Consider the following 18,083-nt stretch of genomic DNA (forward strand, 5'->3'; position numbering starts at 1 on the left):
GTTGTTATAGGACATACTGGTGTATACTGGGGACTCCTACTCCTGTGTTGTTATAGGACATACTGGTGTATACTGGGGACTTCCATTCCTGTGTTGTTATAGGACATACTGGTGTATACTGGGGACTCCCATTCCTGTGTTGTTATAGGACATACTGGTGTATACTGGGGACTCCTACTCCTGTGTTGTTATAGGACATACTGGTTTATACTGGGGCCTCCCTTCTAAAACATATCAAGCATTGCCTAGCTGCATGACAATTCGTTTAGCTAAGTCCAGCTGCAAGATGTTAAAACTTGCACAGTTGTATCCAATATTGGAATTGCACGTTTCAAAGCCTGCACAGTGTGAGTATATTATGAGACAAATGAGTGTCAGGGGCCGGCTTTTCCCACATCTTGTCAGAGTAAAGCGAGAGTGTTTTATTTATTTCTGTAATGGGAAATGAAAAATAGTGGGAATCAGAAAGGGGTCAGCACTGGGAAATGGTGATGCTGAGTGCGGTCAATCAAATGTTATTGCTTATAGTAGAGTGAAAGGACAAGATTATGTACGAGACCACCACAAATAAATGTCCTGTATGCTTTAGACACTATAATATAGGTTCTCTGCTGTGCACTACTAGCCCTACACTGAGAAAGTTAAAAAAGCGAGATAATAAACAAAAATAATATTTGCATACAAGTTTATTTGTACCTGATTGTTTTAATTATATTAAATATTAATGTTCATGTAGTGTCTTAAAATGAATTTATGTTGTCATTTCAGTGAAGCTGTTAAGGAAACAGACAGATGTTGGGGCCATATTACAAGTGGCGCACTATTTAGAACTGTGCCCAAACACCACCAGAAGTAAACTTTTAATGAGTGTGGTATAGCGTGCATTTTGCAAGTTAAAAGTAAAATGTTTGCCAGTAAGCGAAAGACGACACGCTCTAACTTTAGGACTGTGGATATTGCAACCATACTAACTTCTCCCTATAGACTTAATACACACACACATATATATAGGTATAGGATGTACAGATATGTATAGGCAGAGGCGTAACTAGAAACCACAGGGCCCAGGTGCAAGAATCTAAAAAGGGGCCCCCCCACCACCCCTCCAAAAAAAGGTGAATTTAATACATTTTTTTTTCATTTAACACAGAAAAAAATGTGAATCAGATTACGTCTGCAAAAGGAGGTACCCTGTGCCCACAGTCTGTGAGATGGTCTGACCCCCTATTACTGTATATATATAGTGACACTATTTAACCCCCCAGTACTGTATATAGTAAGTTAGTGACACAGTCTGTAATCTGCCGGTGAGATGGCTGGCCTGACCCTACCCACCCAGTACTTTATAAAGTGACCATAGTAGTCAGTGACATGGTCCACCCCCCCATACTGTATATAGTGGTACTGTATAGTGACACTGTTTACCCCCTGCCCCCCCCATGCTGTAGTAACAAGGTCTGTAATTTGCTGGTTCCACAAACATACACAAACACACATACATGCAGAAACACTAACCCCTGTAGTCATGTCACATTCACATGATATCAGTGCAGGCAGTGGTAGGTTAACGTTTTTTATTAAAAAAAATATATATTTTTTTTTATTATTTTTTTTTAAGCTGGGCCCCCACTCTCAGGGGCCCAGTCGCACCTGCGACCTCTGCACCCCCTGTAGTTTCGCCCCTGTGTATAGGAATATCTATTTAAAAATACATAGAACATTTTTTGTGAAGAACATTAGAATGAAAAATATTTACAGTAATAATATTTTATCAAAAATTATTTTTCCTGTTTTCAGGTTTTTGACTGGAAAAGGGCTCCAATGTGTTTGTATATATATATATATATATATATGTTACGGATAAAGTCAGAATCTGGGGAATTCTAGGATCACCAGGGACATTACCAGTGGCTAGTGGGTAAAGCCTGATGTACGATACATTGGGCTTTACCCTGGTAATCCTATGATTACCCAAACGCTTCTGGATAAAGTTATTCACAGCGCAGCTCAGACCTGGATCATCCCCCTTTTAGAGAAGAGATCTATAAACTATTTAAAAAAAAAGGTTCTCGATTACGCTGCACCATATAAGTAAGTTCTCTGTCCCTTATACCTATGTTTTTTTTGCTGTATTTTGCTGTATTGTGTTTGCTCTGTTTTTTTAACACTTACCCTCTATCCAGCTAAACAGCCCGCCCACCTTTCGTGCTGTATTTAATGGTGCTCGCTGCGCGACCACACAGTGGCAGAGTACTGCGGGTGCGCCATCGGCACGCCAAAGGCAAGCCCATCAGTGCCCGTCCGTGCCCCAACCTCACCCAATGCTCCAGAAACTGCCGCCACTATGACACCACCCTCCCTGGTACCCTCATCTACAGACCTCCCGGACCTCATCCCGCCATCTGCGACTCCATCACCGACCAAATGCACCCCATGCCCTCGCCTCAATGTGCTACATCCTCTTTGGTGACCTCAACTTCCATCTTGACAACCCCAATGATTCACAGGCTCAACACCGGCAGATCGTCTGCCTGCCACCACGCATCCCCGACCAACACCTTCGGACCTTTCACCTGCCGCAACTGCTCCTTCCCCTCCTTCCGGAAAACACATCCCAACCAACTAACCCACCCAAAAACTGCCACAATTACCTCAACTGCATCCTCCTCAACACCCGCTCCATCCACAAGCACACCCTCGAAATATGGAACCTGCTAGACTCCACCTCCCAAGACGTCGCCTTCCTAACCGAGACCTGGCTAAACCCCGCATCAGCACCGGACATCGCCACTGCAATACCCGACGGCTACAAGATCTGCCACAAAGATGGCAGCAACTGACCTGTAGGAGGCATCGCCATCATCCACAAACACACCATTCAAGTCACAACCAGCTCCGACGACCACTCACCAGGCCTAGAACACCTACACTTCAAGATCCAGGTCAACCCCAACACCACCCTCCATGGCACCCTCATCTACAGACCTCCCGGACCTCGTCCCGCCTTCTGCGACTCCATCACTGACCAAATTGCACCCCATGCCCTTGCCTCAATGGACTACATCATCCTTGGTGACCTGAACTTCCATCTTGACAACCCCAATGATCACAACACTTCCACCCTCCTGGAAAACCTCGGAACTATTTTACTGAAGCAACTCATAAACCACCCAACCCATGCAGTCGGCCACACCCTCGACCTGATCTTCGCCTCAGGCAACCACATTTCAGTAAATCACATCACCGAACTCCTCTTGACTGACCACCACTGCAGACACTTCTCCTTAAACAAACCCCCCACCCACCACCGACAGTACCACCCGCCCCACAGAAACTGGAACAACATCTCTCAAGACCAACTACACCACACCCTAAACAAATCCTCCCCACCTAACTCCACAGATGCTAACTCCTCCACCCACAACCTCCACCGCTGGATTACAGACTGCTCCAATACCCTCACCCCCCTTCAAAAAACAGCCCAGCCGCCAAACCATCAACAAGGCCAGCTGGTTCACCTCGGCCCTCCAGGACTCCAAACACCACTGCAGATGATTGGAAAGAACCTGGAGATCCGCAGCAAAGCCCTGGAATGGATCAATTCCTTCCTCACAGGCAGGACCCAGAAAGTCAGACTCCTGCCCTTCTCCTCCAAATCCACACCAGTCAACTGCGGTTTACTGCAAGGCTCTTCGCTGAACCCCACCCTCTTCAACATCTACATGGCCCCTCTCGCCACCATCATCCAATGCCACAATCCTCAACATCGTCTCCTACGCCGATGATGCCCAGTTAATCATCTCACTCACCCTAAATCCCACCACCACCAAAAAGAACGTCTACAAAGGCCTGACAGCAGTCGCAGCCTGGATAAATGACAACCGGCTCAAACTGAACACAGACAAAACCAAAGTCCTCCTCCTTGGACCCAATAAATCCACATGGGGTGACTCCTGGTGGCCCACAGCACTTGGTCACCCTCCAACCCCAACCGACCATGCATGAAATCTAGGCTTCATCCTGGACTCCTCACTCTCCATGGACCAACAAATCAATGCCATCACCTCAACATGCTTTCACATTCTCCACCTGCTACGAAAAATCTTCAAGTGGATCCCTACCGAAACCAAAAAAACAGTCACCCACTCCCTCGTCAGCAACCGGTTGGACTATGGCAACACACTCTATGCAGGCTCCACCATCAAACTAGAAAAGAGACTCCAACGTATCCAGAATGCCTCAGCCATCCTCGACATCCCTCTCCAATGCCACATCACCGAACACCTAAGGAACCTTCACTGGCTCCCCATCAACAAGAGAATTACATTCAAGCTCCTTACCCACACGTTCAAGTCCCTACACAACATCGGACCCAAATACATCAACTACCGCGTAAATTTCTACACCCCCGCCAGACAACGGCCGACCAAGCACTCGCAGTCATTCCCCGCATCAGCAAATCCACAGCGGGCAGAAGATCCTTCTCCCACATGTCAGCAAAGACATGGAACACCCTCCTGCTGCACCTCAGACAATCCACCTCCCTTACAAAGTTCAGAAAGAACCTCAAAACCTGGCTCTTCGACTGAACGCCCATCCCCTCCCCCATCCGCTTTCCCTTAGCACCTTGAGACCCTCACGGGTGATGATTAGTTTGTACTCTATAAGTATCCAATAGATAGATAGATAGATCTGTGGCTGTTCTTGCTATCTCTCACCTATAGAATTAATTCAAAACCCCTTACCAAGCGTTCAATTTCTTGCATCATAATTATAAGCAAGGCGAGCCAAAGCCCCTGACTGGCTCCAGACTGCCCCTCCCTCTTTGACAGAAGTAATTCATAATATTGACGAAGAGCCAACTCATGGACGAACTGACTGCAAAGATCCATTCCACATACCCAAAATACCTATACCTCAAAAATTTGGTCTGATGGTTTCTCCTACAAATTCTCTCTATAATTCGTCTCTTCTGACATATCATGCCCACCTCCACCATTATCGAGCTAACATTCAACCACTGACCACCCTCTCCATTCCAGAAAAAAAACATTATCCCCCCAATTTATCACCTTACTACTTTTTTAGAAGTCACACCTCTACCATTCTCTGTGCTCTGATCAGGTGTTACAGTAACAGCTTATTATCAGAGTGGCTCTCAGAGGCAAAGTAAGCAGTATTAGCTTTATCCATAAGCGTGTGGCCCTATAAAAAAGGTAAGATTAGGTTTTATTTAGATACTTTGTGTTGTGGGAGGATGGCGGTTTAGGGGTTAATAGTTTATTTCAATATTTTTGGATTGTGGGGGGGTGGCGGTGTAGGGGTTAATAGTTTATTTAGATACTATGCGTTGTGGGGGATGGCGGTTTAGGGGTTAATAGTTTATTTAGATACTTTGTGTTGTGGGGGTATGGCGGTTTAGGGGTTAATAGTTTATTTCAATATTTTTGGGTTGTGGGGGTGTGGGGGTGTGGCGGTGTAGGGGTTAATAGTTTATTTAGATACTATGCATTGTGGGGGGATGGCGGTTTAGGGGTTCATAGCATTAATTAGTGTTTTTGCGACATGGGGGAATGGCATATGCTCATATACACCTTAACCCGCATCCCCCACATCGCAAACACTAAATAATACTATAAACTAAATAGTATTATTTAGTGTTTGCGATGTGGGGGATGGCGGTTTAGGTGTATATGAGCATATGTCTATGTATGTATGTGTGTGTCTGCAAATATATATATATATATATATATATATATATATGCCTATGTGTATGTGAGCATATGTCTATGTATGTATGTGTGCGTGTGTGTCTGTGAATGTATATATGCCTATGTGTATGTGTTGTGCATATGTCTATGTATGTGTATATATATATATATATATATTATTAAATATTAAAAATGATTAAAAATGTATTTACAAGTTTTAAGGTATTTGAGTGGAAAGGGCTCAAAAGGATATATATATATATATATATATATATATATATATATGTGTGTGTGTGTGTGTGTGTGTGTGTGTGTACAAATCTGTATATACATGTGTATATATGTGTGTTTATATGTGTATATATGCAAGTATATACTTATATAGATATATAAATATAAAAATCTTGTCGTGCTAACCCGACAAGCGCAAATTTTCTTGTCACTTGAGCATAACCATTTATTTTCAACTTGCAATAGGCGCGAAAGTCAGCACAGTTGCCATATTGCTGATCACTACCTGTTTGACTTTGGTGCAACACTTGTAATCTAGCCCCAAATTTATTAAAATGTCTTTACGCACCATACCAATGCTTGCACGATAAATATTTATCATGAACTTCTAACACCAACAAAATAATACAATTCTAATCTCTAACCCATTGTATTAACATGTCCAAGATGCCACGTTTAATAATGACACTTTGACACATGATTGATTTTGTTTACTAGTGCACATTTGATAGCAGCGGCACAGACACATAGCAGCAGTTTTATTAGATAAAATACATTATTATACATCAATGTCTTAAATTACAATGCTTTTCTGGTATAAGACTTGTCACACTGGAAACAAAATTCTCTCCCAGGACAGACCAACCATCATTTTTTATGAGCTGTATAATTTCTTGAGAAACTAAGGTTGATCAATGTGCGCACGGTGCTGTCACACTCACAAATTGCGTAGGCCAATATTTGTATATAGCATCTGTCAGGTAATAAAGAGAGCTGCATCTCAAAATGGCGTGACGCCACTGTGCGCATGATTTGGCACTAACTCTGCAAGTCACAAGGGTACAAACACATTACTCCCCATTCCAACAATCTCCAATTTCCTTTCTCACTTGTACCTCAACAGACATATTGACTCGGCAGAGCAATGTTTTCACAGCTGGAAGGACAGAAGATGGGATACTATTAATTGCTTGAAACAAAAAAAAGACCATTTGATCCCTTTCTCTAAAGCCCCATTCGACCATGGAAAACAAATGAACTCTGTGGAATTCTATCATGTCCTGATTTATTCCTCCAGACGCACGGTTGGGTTCTATGAGAGTCTGACAAGAATACACATCTTTTGTCCCCTCTGTAAAGTTGTGTGATGCTGTGGAATATGTGTTGTGGATTATAAATGATCGCATTATCCACACAAACTTTGTAAATGGGTTATGAGGTTGAACATTTTGGGATAACAAATGAAGTGGTTGAGGCAATGGTCCTTTTTAAGCCATAGAACAAAACCAAATAGGATCATACAACATTTCATGGCAAGAAGCTTAACCCATTAGCTGCATGAGCACAATAGTTCTGGCATTTCTTGGAGAGGACATGTTTTACCCAGGAAATGGCCAGTTCCTCGCTATAGTGGTGTATAATGAAGTGCTGTTCATTGTAACCTGGAGGTATCAAACTTCAGTTTCAGACATATTCTCAGTTGATGGCACGTGTCAGCACACAAGGAGCATACGCATTTCTTGCACACTTCTCATTACGGTTTAATGTACGTATATGTAGCCTGAAAGGGTTTTGGTGTTCACTGTACAGAAAAGTCACCATTAAAATTATGGGAATTTTTGTAGAGAAAATATTATATAAGCCTTTGTAAAGGACTATGATTGACCGCCTAACACGTATCTTAATGAAAGAGCTGTGAGACAAATGTGTATGAAGATGTACAAATGTGCTATTATACTTTGCTTAAAGAAAGATCCTGTCAAAGAATGTGGGACTGCATTAGAAGTGGAGCTCTATACTAAAAAAAAATACATTTGTATAACAAACAAGGTCCTTGCATTCAATATTATTTCAAATAAATATTCCTCTTTATTGGAGCATGTTAAAATAAACAACATATAGTATCATCAGTTAAACACAATCTCACACATTTTGTCCGTAAAATCACAGGTGGCTGGTACAGTGATTGAGGTACTTGCCGTTCTTGAGCAGCGCCCTATTCCACCGATCAAGTCTAATTCAGAGAACTACAATACGGGCAAAGAGTAGGGAGGTCCAACAGGAAACTTTTCATCGATGAGTGCCCTCTATGTATGAATTTTTATTAATTAAAAATATAGAAAATCCCTTTAATACCCATTCCCCAATTTTGCTTAACTAACACAGTTATATTAATACACTTCTTTCCTCTGTGATTACTTTGTATCTAAAACAACAAGATACAGATTGGGGAGAGATTTCATATAACAGAATAGAATCCTCTGCTCATGTGTACAAAGTCTTAAACATAAAGATTGTACACCGGTATGGAGGGCAATTACCTCAATTCGATCCACTTAGTAGTGCTTGTACACGTAACCCAAACACATAATTAGGTGTCTCACCACCAAAGATAGAGTCCGTGTAACTTACGGTTGTATTCTATACAAATAGGAATGGGTCCGTGATTGTACAATGTCTCCTGATACAATTTCTCGCAGAACCAGGCTGCGATCGTGGGACAGGTGGAAAGCGGAGAGACGCTGAACTCCCAGTCGACCAGGCGAGGGGGCGTGTTACACACACGCTGACGTCCTGTGCGTCGTTCAATCCGATCCTATGCTTTGTTGTTGGGGGCGTGTTACCCGAATGTCGTCACCATGTCGGCCAATGAAAGTTCAGGAGGTTCCGTTGGCTCATCAACGATAGTCGAAAGAGTGAGGTAAATCCCGTAACAAACCGGGAGCTTAAAACAGGTAGAGGACTTCTTTAGGCAGGGTGCCGTATCGCTCAAACAGGCAATAGTAACTTCACCATAAAGAGATTGGAGAGCGAACGGCAGGATAAATGTAAAACAATGTCTTTATTGATCCAAAATTAAAAGCTGATGGTACAAACAGCGGAGAAAGTAGCACACAAGCACCTGGGGTAGGCAAGCTTACGCGTTTCGGCTGTTAGGCCGTAATCATAGCATGTTATGTTATGTTGCTATGATTACGGCCTAACAGCCGAAACGCGTAAGCTTGCCTACCCCAGGTGCTTGTGTGCTACTTTCTCCGCTGTTTGTACCATCAGCTTTTAATTTTGGATCAATAAAGACATTGTTTTACATTTATCCTGTTGTTTGCTCTCCAATCTCTTTATGGTGAAGTACCTTGTATCTAAGCCTCTGCAGACAGACTCCTTATTTCAGTTCTTTTGACAGACTTGCATTTTAGCCAATCAGTGCTGACTCCTAGGTAACTCCACTGGCGTGAGCTCAATATTATCTATATAACACACATGAACTAATGCCCTCTAGTGGTGACAAACTGTCAAATGCATTCCGATAAGAGTTGGCCTTCAAGGGTTTAGAAATTAGCATGTGAGCCTACTTAAGTTTCAACAAAGAATACCAAGAGTACAAAGCAAATCTGATTATAAAAGTAAAATGGAAAGTTGTTTAAAATTTCATGCTCTATCTGAATCATGAACGTTTAATGTTCACTAGACTGTCCTTAGACAGTTCTAATTTGCCCTTGACAAGATTCCACCAATCAGGATGTAGAAAGACCAGGGCTAATAGGAACATACTCCTTGAAAAAGCTGAATGATCAGTGAAATGTACGTCGGAGGTTTACGTTGCACATATTCGTGACATCACTTGAAGTGGGACTTATCGGTACACAGTTTTGTTTGGCTCCAATATCAGCAGAGAAATGTTCAGTGAGAGTGAGCGTTTTACTCCACCATAGATACGACTATATGGTGAACTAGTCCTATAACATACCCCTGTGAATGATCCGTGTTGTGCATTTTTTAATTCTGTACTAAATTGTATACTTATTTTATTCATCCATGATCTATCTACTTACTTACATGGGAGGGAGTGATATATATATATGCTACATTCTGAGAGCTCAGTTATAGTTCTTTTTAATGTAAGGTTACTTAGATTGTTACGCTTTGTCTACCTTTTCTCTTTGAGGTTTAATTGTGTGGATTCTATGTGTCAAATTGCTACATTTTGGACTATATCTTTTTTTATACACAGTGATATATTGTTACATTTATCAATACATTGGCCCCTATTTATGAAAGTCTGGTGGACCTGATCCGACAGTGGGGATCAGGTCCGCCAGACCTCGCTGAATACGGCGAGCAATACGCTTGCTGTATTCAGCATTGCACAAGCAGTTCACAAGAGCTGCTGGTGCAACGCCGCCCCCTGCTGACTCGCGGCCAGGGGGGTGTCAATCAACCCGATCGTACTCGATCGGGTTGATTTCAGGCGATGTCTGTCTGTCTGCTCAGAGCAGGCAGACAGGTTATGGAGCAGCGGTCTTTGTGACCACTGCTTCATAACTGCTGTTTTTAGCGAGCCTGCAACACGGGGCATCCGTTCCATACGGAGCTTGATAAATATGCCCCCTTGTATCTTTTTTGTATATTATACCACTGCAGAGTGGTAGTAATACAATACTATATCCTTGTTTTGACATACACAGTGATATATTGTTACATTTATCGATACATTGTATCTTTTTTTGTATATTATACCACTGCAGAGTGATAGTAATACAATACTATATCCTTTTTTTTATATACACAGTGATATATTGTTACATTTATCGATACATTGTATCTTTTTTTGTATATTATACCACTGCAGAGAGATAGTAATACAGTTTTTGCACTGAACTACCATATCAGTTTTATGAAATTTGGCTTTACCAATAAGTTGTAGGGTGCTAATGGTGTTAACTCTTGCCTCCCTAAGAAGGGCTTTTTGTAGGGCATTGCCTGTAAAGTGATTCCAGCTCTTTTGCTCAAAGAAAATACAACCGCATTCTACAATAAAAGTAACCCCCCCAAAAAATGCCTATTTAAAAACACCTACTCTAAAAATTGTCCTGATAAGGGTATTTGGTAGGGCATTGCCCTAAAATGATCATAGCTCGTTTATCTTTAAAAAAATACATTTTCTAAAAATAAAAAGAAATCCCTATTTAAAAAAAAGGTTGCCTTGATATGAGTATTTTGTAAGGCATTGCCCTAAAGCGATTCAGCTCTTTTGCTTTCAATAAAAAAAAGCAACTAAAAAAGCCTATGATAAATAAAAAAAATTAAAAAAAAAGTGATTTCAGCTCTTTTAGGATTTAAAAAGTAAAAAGCTCTATTCTAAAAAAAATCCTATACTAAAAAAACTAAAAGGCAAAAAGACCCTAAACTTTAAAATAAAAAAGCCCACCCCAAAAAATTCTAACGCTAAACCCCAAAGTCTGTGCTCACCAACTTGACTCCGTCTCCTTCCTGCTTGCCAACTGTGGTGTAACTCTTCATGGCAGGGTCCATCGTCATCCTGGTGGCAGCCAGGGCCAATCTTCATGGAGGCGGCGACGTCCTCTTCTATCTTCATACATCTTCTCCTGCTGCTCCGCTGAATAAGTCTTCATCAATCTACCACCCGATGTATCTTCTTCTGATCTTCTGATCTTCTGATCTTCCGTCTCCGATGTCCTCTTCATGTGGTCAGGAATTTTGAAAGCAAGGTACCCAATTATGGGCTAGATTACAAGTGGAGCTCTAAATATCGCTTTCAGGAAAGCGATATTTGTGCTCCACTGGGTAATACCAGTGCACGATAATGTGCGCTGATATTACAAGTTTTCAGCAATACAAATGTGACCCCACGTTCGAATTGCTGGGAAGCATTGCGCTCACGAGAGTCTAATCAGAACTTCATTGCAGCGAATGGGATAAGTAGCATAGCAATGGCAGCAATTTTAAATATATATGTATATACACATACTAACACATAAATATATATGTATATACACATAATAACACATAAATATATATGTATATACACATATTAACACATAAATATATATGTATATACACATAGTAACACATAAATATATATATATATACACATAGTAACACATAAATATATCTGTATATACACATAATAACATATAAATATATATGCATATACACATAGTAACACATAAATATATATGTATATACACATAGTAACATAAATATATATGTATATACACATAGTAACACATAAATATATATGTATATACACATAATAACACATAAATATATATGTATATACACATAATAACACATAAATATATATGTATATACACATAATAACACATAAATATATATGTATATACACATAATAACACATAAATATATATGTATATACACATATTAACACATAAATATATATGTATATACACATAATAACACATAAATATATGTGTATATACACATAGTAACACATAAATATATATGTATATACAAATACTAACACATAAATATATATGTATATACACATAGTAACACATAAATATATATGTATATACACATACTAACACATAAATATATATGTATATACACATACTAACACATAAATATATATGTATATACACATAATAACACATAAATATATATGTATATACACATACTAACACATAAATATATAGGTATATACACATACTAACACATAAATATATATGTATATACAAATAGTAACACATAAATATATATGTATATACACATAGTAACACATAAATATATATGTATATACACATAGTAACACATAAATATATATGTATATACACATAGTAACACATAAATATATATGTATATACACATAGTAACACATAAATATATATGTATATACACATACTAACACATAAATATATATGTATATACACATACTAACACATAAATATATATGTATATACACATAATAACACATAAATATATATGTATATACACATACTAACACATAAATCTATATGTATATACACATACTAACACATAAATATATATGTATATACACATACTAACATATAAATATATATGTATATACACATACTAACACATAAATATATATGTATATACACATAGTAACACATAAATATATATGTATATACACATAGTAACACATAAATATATATGTATATACACATAGTAACACATAAATATATATGTATATACACATACTAACACATAAATCTATATGTATATACACATAATAACACATAAATATATATGTATATACACATACTAACACATAAATCTATATGTATATACACATAATAACACATAAATATATATGTATATAAACATAATAACACATAAATCTATATGTATATACACATAGTAACACATAAATATATATGTATATACACATACTAACACATAAATATATATGTATATACACATAGTAACACATAAATATATATGTGTATACACATACTAACACATAAATATATATGTATATACACATAATAACACATAAATATATATGTATATACACATACTAACACATAAATATATATGTATATACACATACAAACACATAAATATATATGTATATACACATACTAACACATAAATATATATATGTATATACACATAATAACACATAAATATATATGTATATACACATACTAACACATAAATATATATGTATATACACATACTAACACATAAATATATATATGTATATACACATACAAACACATAAATATATATGTATATACACATAGTAACACATAAATATATATGTATATACACATAGTAACACATAAATATATATGTATATACACATAGTAACACATAAATATATATGTATATACACATAGTAACACATAAATATATATGTATATACACATAGTAACACATAAATATATATGTATATACACATACTAACACATAAATATATATGTATATACACATAATAACACATAAATATATATGTATATACACATACTAACCCATAAATATATATGTATATACACATAATAACACATAAATATATATGTATATACACATGATAACACATAAATATATATGTATATACACATATTAACACATAAATATATATGTATATACACATAGTAACACATAAATATATATGTATATACACATACTAACACATAAATATATATGTATATACACATAGTAACACATAAATATATATGTATATACACATAGTAACACATAAATATATATGTATATACACATAGTAACACATAAATATATATGTATATACACATACTAACACATCAATATATATGTATATACACATAATAACACATAAATATATATGTATATACACATACTAACACATAAATATATATGTATATACACATAGTAACACATAAATATATATGTATATACACATACTAACACATAAATATATATGTATATACACATAGTAACACATAAATATATATGTATATACACATACTAACACATAAATATATATGTATATACACATACTAACACATAAATATATATATATATATATATACACATACTAACACATAAATATATATATATATATACACATACTAACACATAAATATATATATATATACACATAATAACACATAAATATATATGTATATACACATAATAACACATAAATATATATATATATATATACACATAGTAACACATAAATCTATATGTGTATACACATAGTAACACATAAATATATATGTATATACACATAGTAACACATAAATATATATGTATATACACCTATTAACACATAAATATATATGTATATACACCTATTAACACATAAATATATATGTATATACACATAGTAACACATAAATATATATGTATATACACATAGTAACACATAAATATATATGTATATACACATACTAACACATAAATCTATATGTATATACACATAGTAACACATAAATCTATATGTGTATACACATAGTAACACATAAATCTATATGTGTATACACATAGTAACACATAAATCTATATGTGTATACACATAGTAACACATAAATATATATGTATATACACATAGTAACACATAAATATATATGTATATACACCTATTAACACATAAATATATATATATATACACATAGTAACACATAAATCTATATGTGTATACACATAGTAACACATAAATATATATGTATATACACATAATAACACATAAATATATATGTATATACACATACTAACACATAAATATATATGTATATACACATAATAACACATAAATATATATGTATATACACATAATAACACATAAATATATATGTATATACACATAGTAACACATAAATATATATGTATATACACATAATAACACATAAATATATATGTATATAAGCATACAAACACATAAATATATATGTATATACACATACTAACACATAAATCTATATGTGTATACACATAGTAACACATAAATATATATGTATATACACATAGTAACACATAATTATATATGTATATGCACATAATAACACATAAATATATATGTATATATGCATACAAACACATAAATATATATGTATATACACATACTAACACATAAATCTATATGTATATACACATAGTAACACATAAATCTATATGTGTATACACATAGTAACACATAAATATATATGTATATACACATAGTAACACATAATTATATATGTATATACACATAATAACACATAAATATATATGTATATAAGCATACAAACACATAAATATATATGTATATACACATACTAACACATAAATCTATATGTATATACACATAATAACACATAAATCTATATGTATATACACATACTAACACATAAATCTATATGTATATACACATAGTAACACATAAATATATATGTACAGTATATACACATAGTAACACATAAATATATATGTATATACACATAGTAACACATAAATATATCTGTATATACACATAGTAACACATAAATATATATGTATATACACATAATAACACATAAATATATATGTATATACACATACTAACACATAAATCTATATGTATATACACATAGTAACACATAAATCTATATGTATATACACATAGTAACACATAAATCTATATGTGTATACACATAGTAACACATAAATATATGTGTATATACACATACTAACACATAAATATATATGTATATACACATAGTAACACATAAATATATATGTATATACACATAGTAACACATAAATATATATGTATATACACATACTAACACATAAATATATATGCATATACACATAGTAACACATAAATATATATGTATATACACATACTAACACATAAATATATATGTATATACACATAATAACACATACATATATATGTATATACACATACTAACACATAAATATATATGTATATACATACAGTAACACATAAATATATATGTATATACACATAGTAACACATAAATATATATGTATATACACATACTAACACATAAATATATATGTACATACACATACTAACACATAAATCTATATGTATATACACATAGTAACACATAAATCTATATGTGTATACACATACTAACACATAAATCTATATGTATATACACATAGTAACACATAAATATATATGTATATACACATAATAACACATAAATATATATGTATATACACATACTAGCAAATAAATATATATGTATATACAGATAACACATAAATATATATGTATATACACATAATAACACATAAATATATATATATGTATATACACATAGTAACACATAAATATATATGTATATAAACATAGTAACACATAAATATATATGTATACACATAATAACACATAAATATATATGTATATACACATAGTAACACATAAATATATATGTATATAAACATAGTAACACATAAATATATATGTATATAAACATAGTAACACATAAATATATATGTATACACATAATAACACATAAATATATATGTATATACACATAGTAACACATAAATATATATGTATATAAACATAGTAACACATAAATATATATGTATATACACATAGTAACACATAAATATATATGTATATACACATAGTAACACATAAATATATATGTATATACACATACTAACACATAAATCTATATGTATATACACATAGTAACACATAAATCTATATGTATATACACATACTAACACATAAATCTATATGTATATACACATAATAACACATAAATATATATGTATATACACATAGTAACACATAAATATATATGTACAGTATATACACATAGTAACACATAAATATATATGTATATACACATAGTAACACATAAATATATCTGTATATACACATAGTAACACATAAATATATATGTATATACACATAATAACACATAAATATATATGTATATACACATACTAACACATAAATCTATATGTATATACACATAGTAACACATAAATCTATATGTATATACACATAGTAACACATAAATATATATGTATATACACATAGTAATAACACATAAATATATATGTATATACTCATAGTAACACATAAATATATATGTATATACACATAGTAACACATAAATATATATGTATATACACATAGTAACACATAAATATATATGTATATACACATAGTAACACATAAATATATATGTATATACACATACTAACACATAAATATATATGTATATACACATAGTAACACATAAATATATCTGTATATACACATAGTAACACATAAATATATATGTATATACACATAGTAACACATAAATATATATGTATATACACATAGTAACACATAAATATATATGTATATGCACATACTAACACATAAATATATATGTATATGCACATAGTAACATAAATATATCTGTATATACACATACTAACACATAAATATATATGTATATACACATAGTAACACATAAATATATATGTATATACACATACTAACACATAAATATATATGTATATGCACATAGTAACATAAATATATCTGTATATACACATACTAACACATAAATATATATGTATATACACATAGTAACACATAAATATATATGTATATACACATACTAACACATAAATATATATGTATATGCACATAGTAACATAAATATATCTGTATATACACATACTAACACATAAATATATATGTATATACACATAATAACACATAATTATATATGTATATACACATACTAACACATAAATATATATGTATATGCACATAGTAACATAAATATATCTGTATATACACATACTAACACAAAAATATATATGTATATACACATAGTAACACATAAATATATATGTATATACACATAGTAACATAAATATATATGTATATACACATAATAACACATAAATATATATGTA

The sequence above is a fragment of the Bombina bombina genome, chromosome 1 (assembly GCF_027579735.1).
Source record: "Bombina bombina isolate aBomBom1 chromosome 1, aBomBom1.pri, whole genome shotgun sequence".
Classification (NCBI taxonomy): Eukaryota; Metazoa; Chordata; class Amphibia; order Anura; family Bombinatoridae; genus Bombina; species Bombina bombina.